Here is a 12,591-nt window from a genome sequence, read left to right as displayed (position 1 = left end):
AGAGCAGCTGTTTGCAACCAGCCTGGCCTCTGGGCAGCTGCAGCAAGCAGCTGTGCCAGGCTCCACAGCTCCAGCATCAGCTCTGTGCTGGCAGCGACTGTATGTGCACCTTGGGGCAGACAGCAGGGCAGCGCAGCCTGCCCCAAGGTGCCCGTGCAGTCATTGCCAGCACGGAGCTGTGGAGCCCGGTGCAGCTGTTTGCAGCCTGCCCGCTGCTTGCTGCAGCTGCCTAGAGCCCCCAAGCTGGCTTCTGGAGCCCAGCACAGCTGGTGCCGAGCGGATGCCAGAGCCAGAGCCAGAGCCCAGCACAGCTGTTTGGTCCCTCCTGGCTTTGGTGAGCATCTGCAAGCCAGGCAGCTGGGACACTGCAAGCCCTGCTGGGAGCAGCCTGGGCTCTGTCACTGGGCACTGCTACCCAGAGCCGGGGCTAACCGTTGCGTGCCGACCAAAATAGCGTTGCATGCCATGCTCAGCACGTGTGCTGGGGGTTGCCAATCCCTGTGATAACCCCTCAGACTTGGCCCCCAGCAGCTGAGAACTGTGATTACTGATCCATCAGTGATCTGGGGGGAGGGGAAAGCTTTGTGGTTTTCTCTTGCCAGATGTTATGGGCTTTGCTTTGCTGCTGGTCTTAGCAGTGGGGATGAGCAGCACAGTTTGCCCGTTCTCTCCCAAGTGCTGTTCCCACATGGTTGATTTATTTTTTTTTCAGCATGAGAAACTGGATGGTCTCCCCCTCTATGTGGGTGCTTGTTCCCTCCCTGATGGGCATAATGGGACTAGATAGGGAGGGAAAGGGGTCAGAGCTACATTTCTGAGGAGCACATCACTCTGAAGACTGAATTCCCTGCCTCAGGCCCAGCTCCCTTCTGTGCCATCTTCTGTTAAGACTGTCCTAAGCCTCCTCCAGCTTCTAAGCTGCTCAGGCCTACCCAGAACCAGGACACAACCTTCCCAAGGAGTTGTCCTTGCCTTGTGCAGGGCCAAGTCTGAAGGGTTATCATCCTACAGGTCTCAACTGGAATGGCCCCTGAGGGTTGTAACCTCCAACCCTGTGGTGATCCAGGTGATGCAAAAAGCGGTTCGTTTCTTTGGAGGCTCGCATGCGAAGAAATCTCAGACACACACTTATTAGCAGCACAAAAGGTGTATTTGCAAATAGGGTCGGAGCAGAGTCAAAGGACTCAGATTACTCCGCCCCCTGAGGAAATTCTCAGCTGGCATTTTATCCCTCTCCTCCTGGGCACGTGTGCAGAAACAGGAACTCTTACAGCTCATTTCCGGTTCATACAAACATGCATGTGATCACGTCACTTCATCCGTCGCATGTATATTATAATTAACTACTTAAGTATGCGGGGTGGATAGGTGAATATGCATCAGCTAATTGCACACGCTCAGAAAGTTCTCTAGGTCACCAAGAGTTGAAACCCCCTCCTTTCAAGGACACAGTCAGTTGAATTCCAGCTTCTGTAATCTGCATGTGAAAACCTGGAGGAGTGTGGAGGAAGGGGTGATTTAGCATAAGAAAAACTAGCAAGGCTGGCCAAGGAAAAAAAAGTCCTTGGCAGTGTTTTTTTCTTATCAGGTAGGAGATGCAAACTGTGCAGTTCTAACAACACTCCATTTCTAACAATATTCTAACGATACTCCATTTACTGTGCATTTCTAACACAGGGGGGCCAAGGGAGCCAGTGCTCACTGACCAGAGACACCAAGGAAGGTAAGCAAAAATGGGACATTTGTGTCCATCCTGGAGTTCCACCAAGCCAAAGGAGCCACCAGTCTGCTCTTACAGCTGCCTCTCCCAGCCCCAGAGATGTTTTTAGGGAAAGTGGCACCCTGGGGCACTGCCAAAGTACAGGTTCTCCCAAGTCCGCAGTGTTGCTGCAGGTAGAGACAGGTGAGTAGGGGTCTAGGGCAAAAGTAGTTTGTACATTCAAACAAGCACTTAACCTCATCACCAGAATTGAAGCCAACTTCCTACAGCTCAAAACACAAAACCTGCCAACTATCTCCAGTACTAGAACTGGAGATGGGGTTCTGCATGCTAGAATCTATCAAAGACAACACAACCCAACTACTTTTGGGGGGCACATTCCTCACCATGAAAACACTCTGCCTCCAGTCTCTCAGGCCTGATCCTGAGAGGGAATAAATTACAAACCACTTTTCACAGCCAGGCCTATGAACTTCACTTCATCAGCCTCCTAGGTACAGAAACGCTGGCCTCTATAGATTAGACAGTGGCATTCTGACACTGCAACCTGCCGGACATCTGACTCCCCAGGTACCTCTCCACTTTACCTGAACTGCTGCATCCTTCACCCCCTGATGCCTCCATTTCCATTTTCACTGACTGGCTTTCTTGCCTGCATTGTGTGCCAGGCCAGCCTCTGGCTTCTTTACTATCCCTTCCATCCAGGACCAGGAGACACACCAACTGCAGGTACTTCCTTAGCCTGACACAGGGTTTTTCAGTGCAAAAGCTGGCATCCCAGGCAGCTAAGCTGAGCTCACTGACAGCCTCACAACTGCACTGAAACCAGCAAGCCTCAGGCCTGTCAAATATGTGACAGGTCTGGGCCTTCCCCAGCCCGGACTGTGTGCGTGCATGTGTTATCTGGAGGTTATGGTGCCTCCTACCCGCCTTTCCCCAGGGGGTGATTGGTTCTGGCATTTACGGGGCTGCCGCACTGCCAGCAGTCCTACCAGGCCTCCCTACCCTGGCAGGGTGCAATTTTAGTGGTCATGTCCAGGACCTGGGCTGCCTTTTTCCCCATAGGCCCATCCCATACCTCCAAGTTTGTCCTGGCAAGGGAGTGAGCTCAGCAGGGACATGTTCTTCCCCTGCTGGCTGGTGATGCAGTGAGTGCCCCAGCTGAAAGCAGGGCATTAACTGGTTTTTAAAAAAATGAAAAAAGGAAATCAGTGTGGATGGAGTGAGGAGGGTGGCACTCAGTCCATCTGCAGGTAAAGCTTGGGGAACCCTGGTAGCAGGAGGTTCACTTTCAAGAACACCGGCTGCTCCACCAAACCAGGATCCAAGCGGGTGCGGTGGGGTGTCACAACATCCCCAGCAATGCTGAACACCCTCTCGCTTGGGACACTGGTTGGTGGACAGGACAGATGTTGCTGGGTGACCATGGCCAGATCCTGCCACATCTGGTTGCAGCTTGCCCAGTAGGCCAAGGTCACAGTCCAGTGGCTCCACATCTTCAGCAAGATAGGTAGCCACAAAAGCCTCAGTGCTACCTGCCCAAGGCTGGGGTCTGGTGCATTTGAACCCCAGTATTGAAGCCATGCCCTTGGCCCACATTGGCAGTGGCTGGTGCGGAGGAGACTGGCTGGTGCTAGAAGTGCTGGCATGGGAAAGTGGATCCTCTTCCACATCCTCTTGCCTCTGCCCTTAGGCCTCCCTGACTTTGTTGACCAGCACCTGAGTCCAGTGATCAAAGGTTTCAGTGCTGCCAGTGCATATGCTCCCCTTCACCCTTGGGTTGCACATGCCCAGCAGCATGTGGACTGTACTGGACCACAAGGGATCCAGCCGTCTCCTGATGCCCTCCTTCAGCCACCTCACCAGTGCAAGCACATCTGAACTTCTCCATTTGTTCTCCAGTTCCCTTACTGTGGGGATCACCTGGCTAAGGAGGGCATTGCCAGCACTAAGGGTTTTGGTGGCCTCAAGGAAGGGCTTGAGGACGACCAAGATCTGGGAGATGGTACCCCACTCAGCTCTGTTCAGGGGGCTGCTGATCCCAATCTCCCTGAACAAGGCTGTCTCATGGATGGCCTTCTGTTGCTCCACCAGTCTCTTGAGCATCAGGTACGCGGAGTTCCACCAAGTCTCTGCATCCTGCATGATTTTGTGCTGCTGGATGCTCAGCTCTGCCTGTTTCTCCTGGAGCATCTTGCCCCCCTTGATACTGTGGTGGAAGTAGCCTGCCACCTTCCTGCATTTTGAAATCAGTTGGCTTGTAGCAGTAGTGGTGGTGGCACCATCACCAGCAGCCCTGTCCCCCTCCAAGGCATCCCTGACTATGAGGTGCAGCCTGTGTGCCACACAGCAGATGCCAACAAATTGGGCATCATGGACAGCCTTGACCATATTGGCCCCGTTGCCAGTGACCATGGACCCGCAGGTGAGCTCAGCCTGCCCAGCTAGCCACCGTGAACTCCCTTGTTGTGTGGGACTCAGTCAGCACCTCAGCTCGGAGGAGAGCCCACTGACGGCCTGACTGATTGCACCAGTGCCTTGTGAGGGAGAGGTAGATGTGATCACCACCCCGGCTGCTCCAGATGTCTGAGGTGAAGTGCAAGGCTACCTGTGGCCCTGCCTTGTGCAGCCCCTCCCTCAAGTACTCCCTGCATGCCTCATACAGGGAGGACACCACCGTCCTGCTAAAGGTGGTGCATGTGAGCACTTGGTAAGATGGGGCCACAAGCACCATGAGCCGTCTGATCCCTGGCCACTCAACTAGGGCGAAGGGCTGGCTATCCAGAGCAAGCATCTTCCCAGTGGTCTGGGTGATCTTGCTCATCTTGGGAATGTGCACCCCTCTGTCTGCAGCTTTTCCCCACTGGTCCAGGGTGTCCTGTCTCTGCTTTGGGGGGATGCGATTGATCACACTGCCAGGAAAACACTGAGCTTTCTTCTTTAAAAGTTTGCAAAATATATATAGATAGATAGATATAAATTGAAAGAAATGAATTGGATAAGTACCAAGTAGAGAGATTCTAAGCTAAGCTAAGCTAAGATGAGCTATCTCCTATCCAATCCTTTCTAAGAAGAAAAAGGGGCAAGCAGCTGACTGACCAGGAGCAAGGTCAGTCAGTCCAGTACCTTTCTGATGCTGCTGTTCACTCAGAACCAGCTTACAGAAGGCACAGAAAGCCTGCAGACAGGCTTTTATGTTGTTTCTGTGTCCCTCCCCCAGACACTGTGATTGGAAGGGCAGTCAGAAAGAAATCACACTCACTGGCCAGTTAGAGATGTCAGTCCTCCCCCTCCGCCCCGGTCTCCCTCCCTCCTCTAAGTTTCTGTTTCCCCAGAAAGACCACCTTCTGAATCACCAAATCTCTTCCAAATTTTTTCCGAATTGATTTGGAAAATTTTAAGCTTCGACCGATTCAATTCAGATTCAGAAATTCAGCCTCCAAATCGGGCCGAATTTTTTCCAAATCAAATCACAATCTGAAGCTTCACACAGCCCTAGTCTAAATATGCTCATCGCATAAGAGGGAATTCACATATAAAGAACCTACATAAATCGAGGGAAACCTGTATATAACATCCAATATCCAATATGCTCCCCTTGCTGAAATACAGTTTGTTCCTCTTGCAAGCAGTGAAACTGCTTTGCTGGCTCCAGCCAGTAATAGCATTTTACCTTGGTCCCAAAAGAAAAGGCTGGCTGCTGCTCTCTTCTGTACAGCCAATATAATTGCTAATTTATAACTTCTACAAAGATTACCACTGCCTAGATCCTCAGTTCTCTCTTAAAGCCATCCAAAGAATCCAAAGGTGTATTTTTCCTTGCTAAGCTTTATATCTTAGCAACAGTTACCATCTCATAGGAGGTCTTGGACAACTAAGTTTTTATTTCTGATGTGATTGTCAGCATATTTTCTCATGATGGTTAGAATTTAGCTAGTCAACACTTTTCACTGAAATGCCTTTCCAGTGAAAAATTGCTAAGAAAAATTTTATTTTGGTTTCATAGTTGGTAGGGTTGGAAGGGACCTGAGCAGATCATCAAGTCTGGCCCCCTGCCACAGGCAGGGAAGAATGCTGCAGTCAAACAACCCCGGCTAGATGATTATCTAGCCTCCTTTTGAAGACCCCCAGGGCAGAAGTGAGCACCATTTCCCTTGGAAGTTGGTTCCAGATCCTAGCCATCCTGACTGTGAAGTAGTGCCTCCTGATGTCCGGCCTGAACCTACTCTCAATCAACTTGTGGCCATTATTCCTAGTTAGTCCTGGTAGTGCCCAGGGGAACAGGGACTCTTCCATTCCCTACTGGTAACTTTATAGACGGCCACAAGATCCCCTCTCAGGCGTCTCTTGTGGAGGCTGAACAGGTTCAGATCCTGTAGCCTCTCTTTGTAGGGCCTGCCCAGTTGCACCCTGACCATCCAAGTGGCCCTGCTCTGGACCCTCTCCATGTTGTCCACATCCCTCCTGAAGTGCAGCACCCAGAACTGGATGCAGTACTCCAGCTGTGGCCTGACCAATGTCGCATAGAGGGGGAGGATCACCTCCCTGGACCTACTTGAGATGCATCTGTGGGTGCATGACAGGGTACGGTTAGCCTTACTGACTGTGTCTTTATATTGGTGACCCATGTTCATCTTTGGGTCAATAATGACTCCAAGATCCTTTTCTGCCTCTGTGCTGACAAGAGGGAGTTCCCCAGCCTGTAGGTATGCTGCTGGTTATTCCTCCCCAGGTGCATCATCTTACACTTGTCAGTATTGAATCCCATCCTCTTCTCATCCTCCCACCCCTGTAACCTGTCCAGATCTAGTTGTAACCTGTCCCTCCCTTCTAGCATGCCCACCTCTCCCCACATCTTAGTGTCATCTGCAAATTTGAAGAAGGTGCTTTTCACCCCCACGCCCAAGTCGCTGATGAAGAAGTTGAACAGTGTAGGCACGAGGACCGAGTCCTGGGGGACCCCACTGCCCACATCCCTCCAGGTTGAAAAGGACCCATCCACTGCCACTCTCTGGGTGCGGCCCTCCAGCCAATTGGTGACTCATCTGACTATGTAGGTATCAACATCACAGTTGCCTAATTGTTTAATGAGCATGGGGTGAGAGACAGTGTCAAAGGCCTTCCTAAAGTCCAGAAAGACTACGTCCACCGCGACACCTGCATCAAGGATTTTGTGACCTGGTCATAAAAGGCAGCCTGGGTGGTCTGACAGGACCTGCCTCTAATGAACCCATGTTGGTTGCCCCTAAGCATAACCTCCTCTGCTGGTCCCTCGCAGATGTGCTCCTGGATAATTTTCTCAAAGAGCTTCCCAGGGACTGAGGTAAGACTAACAGGTCTATAGTTTCCTGGGTCCTCCTTCCTCCCTTGTTCGAAAATAGGGGACCACATTGGCCCTTTTCCAGTCCTCTGGCACCCCGCCAGAGCACCACGAGTGCTTGTAAAGCCATGTCAGGGGTCCCACAATGACCCCTGCCAATTCCCTCAGCACACTGGGGTGGAGATCACCTGGACCTGCTGATTTAAACACATCCAGCCCCACCAGAAGTTCCCTAACTAGGTCCTCTCTGACCCTGGGCCTGTCTGTGCCTCTCCTGAGTCCATCCAGGATCCTGGTGAGGCAGATCTCCCCTGCTCAGAAAAATGGAGGCAAAGAATTTGTTAAAGAGATCAGCTTTATTCTCTGGTGCAACCACCAGATTGCCAAGTGTGTCTTGCAGGGGCCCCAGGTTAGCTGGTGCCTTCTTTTTACTCCCTGTGTATTTAAAAAAGGACTTCTTGTTATCGTTGATCCTGGTCACTAGTCCTAGTTCTGTCTCCACTTTGGCTTTCCTAACAGCCCCCCTACAGTCTCGAGCAACAAAGGTATAATTCTCCTTGGTGACGGCCCCTCCCTTTCACCAGGTGTACATCTCCTTTTTAGCTTTCAGACATTCCTGAATCCCTTTGGTGAACCATGGGGGCTTTTGAGCACTCTTGCTCCCTTTGTTTCACGTTGGGACTGTCACCCTTTGGGCTTGGAGGATTGTCTCCTTAAGGAACAACCACTCATCTTGGATTCCCAACTCCCCTCCCCTCCAGGACTTCAGTGCCTCCTCCTTAACTCATTGAAATCGGCCTTCCTGAAGTCAAGAGATGATGTCTTGCTGCAGGCCCTTGACACCTTGCGCAGGATGGTGAATTCCAGCAGGCGATGATCGGTATCGCCCAGGTGGTTGAGAACCCACAGTCCCCTCACCAGGTTGTCGCCTGGTTGAATTGCATCTTTTTAGATTAAAAACCAGGAAAAACAAAGCTGTATTTTATTTTGCATAGAAAAATAATGTTTCATCATTTTTAAACCTGAAAATGGTTTTGAAAGCCATATTTGTATGGTTTCAATTTTTCAATGATATTTAAAAGAAGTATCTTTTTTAAAATTCCAGGTGAAAAAGCATGCCCTTTTTCAACCAACTTCTAGTTAGGTCAAGCAAGTAGAATGTTTTTCTCAATATTCTCAAATTAGCTCTAAAGTTTAGCCTTTTCAAGACATTTTTCAACCAAAATTTAATGTTTAAAATGGTGTTTGTTTCTGTTTACCCAAGCTACAGATCCTCCCATGAGCTCAGTGCAAGCCATTCCCGTGAGCTCAACACAAAAGTAGGTACTGCAGTGTATGGACATTTGGAGCCATTTCAAAAGAGCAGCACCTGCAAATACAACAAAATTGCTTCAACTCTAGCACTGCTTCATCCAGGGTTCAAGTAAGAAAAGTTTTCTATCTTTGTATAGTTCCTGGCCTGTCCCTACACAACTGTTAGAATATAACAGCTGCTGCTTTTTGAAATGTTCCCTTTTCAAGCAGCTCCAAATGTATGTATGTCCATAACCACTGAGGAGGGACTCTGACACAAACAGCTAAACTTCCAGCAAGTGTTTCTGATGCCACAGCTGCTGATAGACAAAGAATTTAGGCTCCTCCCTTTGAATGGAAGATGTGTTTTACCCATCACACCAGGCCGGACTCAGACAGGCATGGGCGAACCGGGTGGCTGCCTGGGGCCTGGACAGAAAGGGTGCCTGAAAATGGAAAAAAAAATATATATATATATAATTGCAAAAAAAAGTTTTAATACTGTGCATATACAGGATTGGCAATTTTATCAATTGAGAATGAACTATTTAAAGACACCAGTACCACAGATGTGATAAAGACTTTTGCAACAAGTCTGATCATTATTATCATTATCTCTGGTGAAGGGGGCCCCAATACTAAAAGTTTGCCTGGACCCACCAGGAGTCTAGGTACGGCATTGCACTGGCATTGCTCTGCAGAAATGAGTGGAAGTACAAAGTTGTGGCCAGGGCTTTGCTGTAGACTAGCGCCTGCATGAAAAGGTTAAGGGCCTGAATTTTTTTAATCTCCCTCTTAAGACACATACATTCCATTTACCCAAGTAAAAAGAGTGGAGGCAAATATCCACCTTTAGGTGTTAGCTTGGAAGTTAAATTTAACTGAAAATCGGTATTATTCTCCAGATTGAAATGTCTCATTCTATTTTTCTGTGTGTTGTGTAAAAGGAAGAGAAGAGAAAACATATTTTACAGTATAAAAAGAGCACTTGCACTCTATTTTCCCGCTGTTTGGGCCACCAACATTTCCCCTGGTTTGCCACCTCATACTTTAATTCTATTTAGAGTCTGAATGTATATCATGATGAACTTTCATCACCCAGAACTGTGCATTTTCAGCATAAATGGGGCCCTAATTTATTTAAGTTGTACTCTCTTTGGGTACAGGGAACTTCTCTCTCTAGCATTGTTTACAAACACTGTGTTACTCTATCTAATTTCTTTCTAACAATACTTGTACCTGGTCTCCGTTCTGTGCTCCATTGTACGCAGTGAGTAGCTTCTAAATATTCCCTGAACTATCGCAGCTACAAACACACCACTACAACATGAATAGGAGTTTCCACCCTTCTCAGATTTCAGCATTCATGGAGGTGAAGACAAGGAGCCTTCACACATTCTTGACATTTCTCCCAGAGCTTTGCTATGCTCTTTGCTGCTTCCTCAGATATTTATCTGAAGATATGTCTACACTCCCCCTTCTCACAGAACTGCTTTACATTTCACATTCATCAAGAAATCTGAATCTCTAATCTTGGGCCAGCATGGGAACTTTGGATTCTATTTCACAGGCAAATAAATCAAATTCACTCTTCCTAACTTAGCAGATCCTGTTACCAAGGACTTCACTAAACAAAAATAGCATTCCTGTAAAAAGAAAAAAAAGTTTCTGTAAGTAAGAATTCAGTCAGATCAGGTGTGCCGTCATTCACTTATCTGTCCAGTTCTCCAGTTCTTTCTCCTCCCAGGACAAAGGGGCCATCACTTGTGATAGCCATTATTCTGATCTCGGCACTGAGGAAACAACCTAGAATTTGGTGAAAATGAAAGTAGACAACTTCTTTGCCTGCTGCCATTCAATAACCCAACCTGGTGATCATGATGTGCTCATGAAGCTCTGGCTTCGGCGTGGCCTGCTGAGCAGCGGCAAGTGCTATTAGTGAGGGCAGCCATGAAACTCAGAGCTGCACATCCCCTCACTTCACAACATTGTAATATCTTTTCGCTTTATGTACCCAAGTCTCGTCACTTAGAGCATTTATACACGTAGTTTTCTATCCCGTGATGCACCATAGATCTGCTGCTTCAGAGCAGACTCATTTAATTGAGTCTGCTCCACACATGAGCTGAGTCGAACTGTACTGCACTGGGTGCAGTTGTACAAGTGGTGAAATGCATGTCAGCACACAAAAAATGGCAGTGGTGCACTTTTGAAGTAAAGTATCTCCAATGCGCTTTAGCTCAAAACCACCCCACCGCCATTTTCTTAGTGCTGATGCACATTTCACTGCTTATACGACTGCAAGCTTGCAGTGCTGAGCCCTTTTCAAAGTGCCCAGCGCTGCAGCACTTACGTTCTAATGCCCTTACATTTTAATCAGAGCAGAGACGCTAACAGACCGTGAACAGGCCATACCTCCCTTAGCAGTTTCAGCACAGTTCTTTAGATGTTCATAAAAAAAAAACCTTTTGGGAGGGAAACCTATAACAGGGAACCAAGGGCATTTAAGGGAGAAGCTGCAGCAGGGATAAAACTGTACATTATGGGCTAGTTGCAGGGGAGTAGCCAGGCAGGGCAACAGGTGCCTATTGCAGGGCTACCTGCTTAGCAGTAGGGGAGTAGGGCAGAGTCCTGGTTAGGCAGCAAGGGCACTGGCAGTAAGCTGCCCTGGAGCCTGAGGGGGCACACCTGCGGCTGATCAGGGGAGCACCTGACTGGAAGGAGAGGAGCCAGGGATATAACCCTGGGCCCTGAGGCAGGGGGGCTTTGCAGCCTTGAACTCAGCTGAGATGAGAGCTCCTGCCAGTTCAGGCTGGTGGGCAGTGAGAGCTGCAGGTACTCATGAGGCTGTTACCTGTCTGCTTTGTGTTCTTGAGGGAAACCTGGCACCCAGCTTGCTGGCCTTACAAAGGACTTTTTCTTCCTCTTCCCTCCCTCGACACCTCATCTAACCAGAACTAAGCAGAAGAAGAGTTTAATAGGCGTGTCAAGCCATAGATTCCCCGGTCCTAGTATGGGAGGCCTATTTAAACTTGATTGACTAAAACTCAGGTGCCGGGTTAGGGAATGTTGAGGCAAAAGACGGAGTCAGAGGGGGTATGGGCAACATTTGAACAATGGTTAAGGATTCATCACAACATCCAGCTTGTTGCAGCCCTGACCACAAATGCTGTCATACTTTCCTGGGATGACTAGTGGAATTCCTCCCCACAAAGTGTATGGACACTTCAGGTAATCCCCTTAAGTATGTTAAAAGACTGTAGTAAGAGCTGGACGTCATGCTAAGCTGACAGCAGGTAAAATGCAAAACATTGATGCTGACTTCACAGTGCAAGCATAGCTAGGCCAACTGAGAAGAAATAATGTGGTATCCCTTCCAGTTTATCTTCTATATTCATAATCATTTCAAGCTGGCTTCTAGGTGTCTGGTTACTCCTTAAAACTTTATGTTTTTCCTGGTTGTTAATCAGTATCTTGAGACGTTCCAAGCCAGATAACCCCTTGTTACTGAAAAAGGTAATTAATTTAAATTGAAACTGTTTATATAATAGGATTTTCCCTGTCAGTTATGGCTTGGGGACCCTTTTGATTTACACAGTTAAAAGAATGCTTTGGAGAGGCTGGGCGAAGGTTATAAGAAAGGTATAAAGCAGCAAACAGTGTTCTTCAAGGGGGAGAAATCTCTCTGACACCATCCGCTGTTGTTCTCAAGAAGCTGCGATAAACGGATCCTCTCAGTTTAACCTTCAACAATCGTGCTGGGAACCTTGCTTGTCAACAAAACACCCAAGTGCCTTGAAATGGTGAGATCCCAGCTCTCTCTCTCTCTTTCTATGCATAGCTTTCTGAACCTGAACTGTAATAGTTAAGCTTGAGCCAGGTTTCCCTAAATACTCAACTGAACCAGGGTAATATTGTAATTGTTTTTCCTTGCACAGCTATTATTACTATCATAAATTTTATATACTTAGCAATAAATAACCTTTATAGTCAAACTGGTGGTAACCAAGTGTATTTTTCCTTCTCTACTTCCCCTTTCCCACTTGCTCTGCAGCAACATTTCTTTTACCTAAGCAAAAGATTCCTATAAAGCTCCAAAATACTGTGAGGTCTGTTCATCAAGAGGCTACCACTACTAGGACAGTTAGGGCAAAAGACTGGGATGTGCAGAGTTTGAGATATAAGGGGATCAGCTTGTACAGGCTGATTGACCCAGTTTGGCTCAGGCATGCCCAAATGAACTGAATGCTGGCCCATG

The sequence above is a fragment of the Crocodylus porosus genome, unplaced genomic scaffold, assembly GCF_001723895.1.
Source record: "Crocodylus porosus isolate Cpor-Errol unplaced genomic scaffold, CroPor_comp1, whole genome shotgun sequence".
Lineage (NCBI taxonomy): Eukaryota > Metazoa > Chordata > Crocodylia > Crocodylidae > Crocodylus > Crocodylus porosus.
This window is presented reverse-complemented; position numbering follows the sequence as displayed.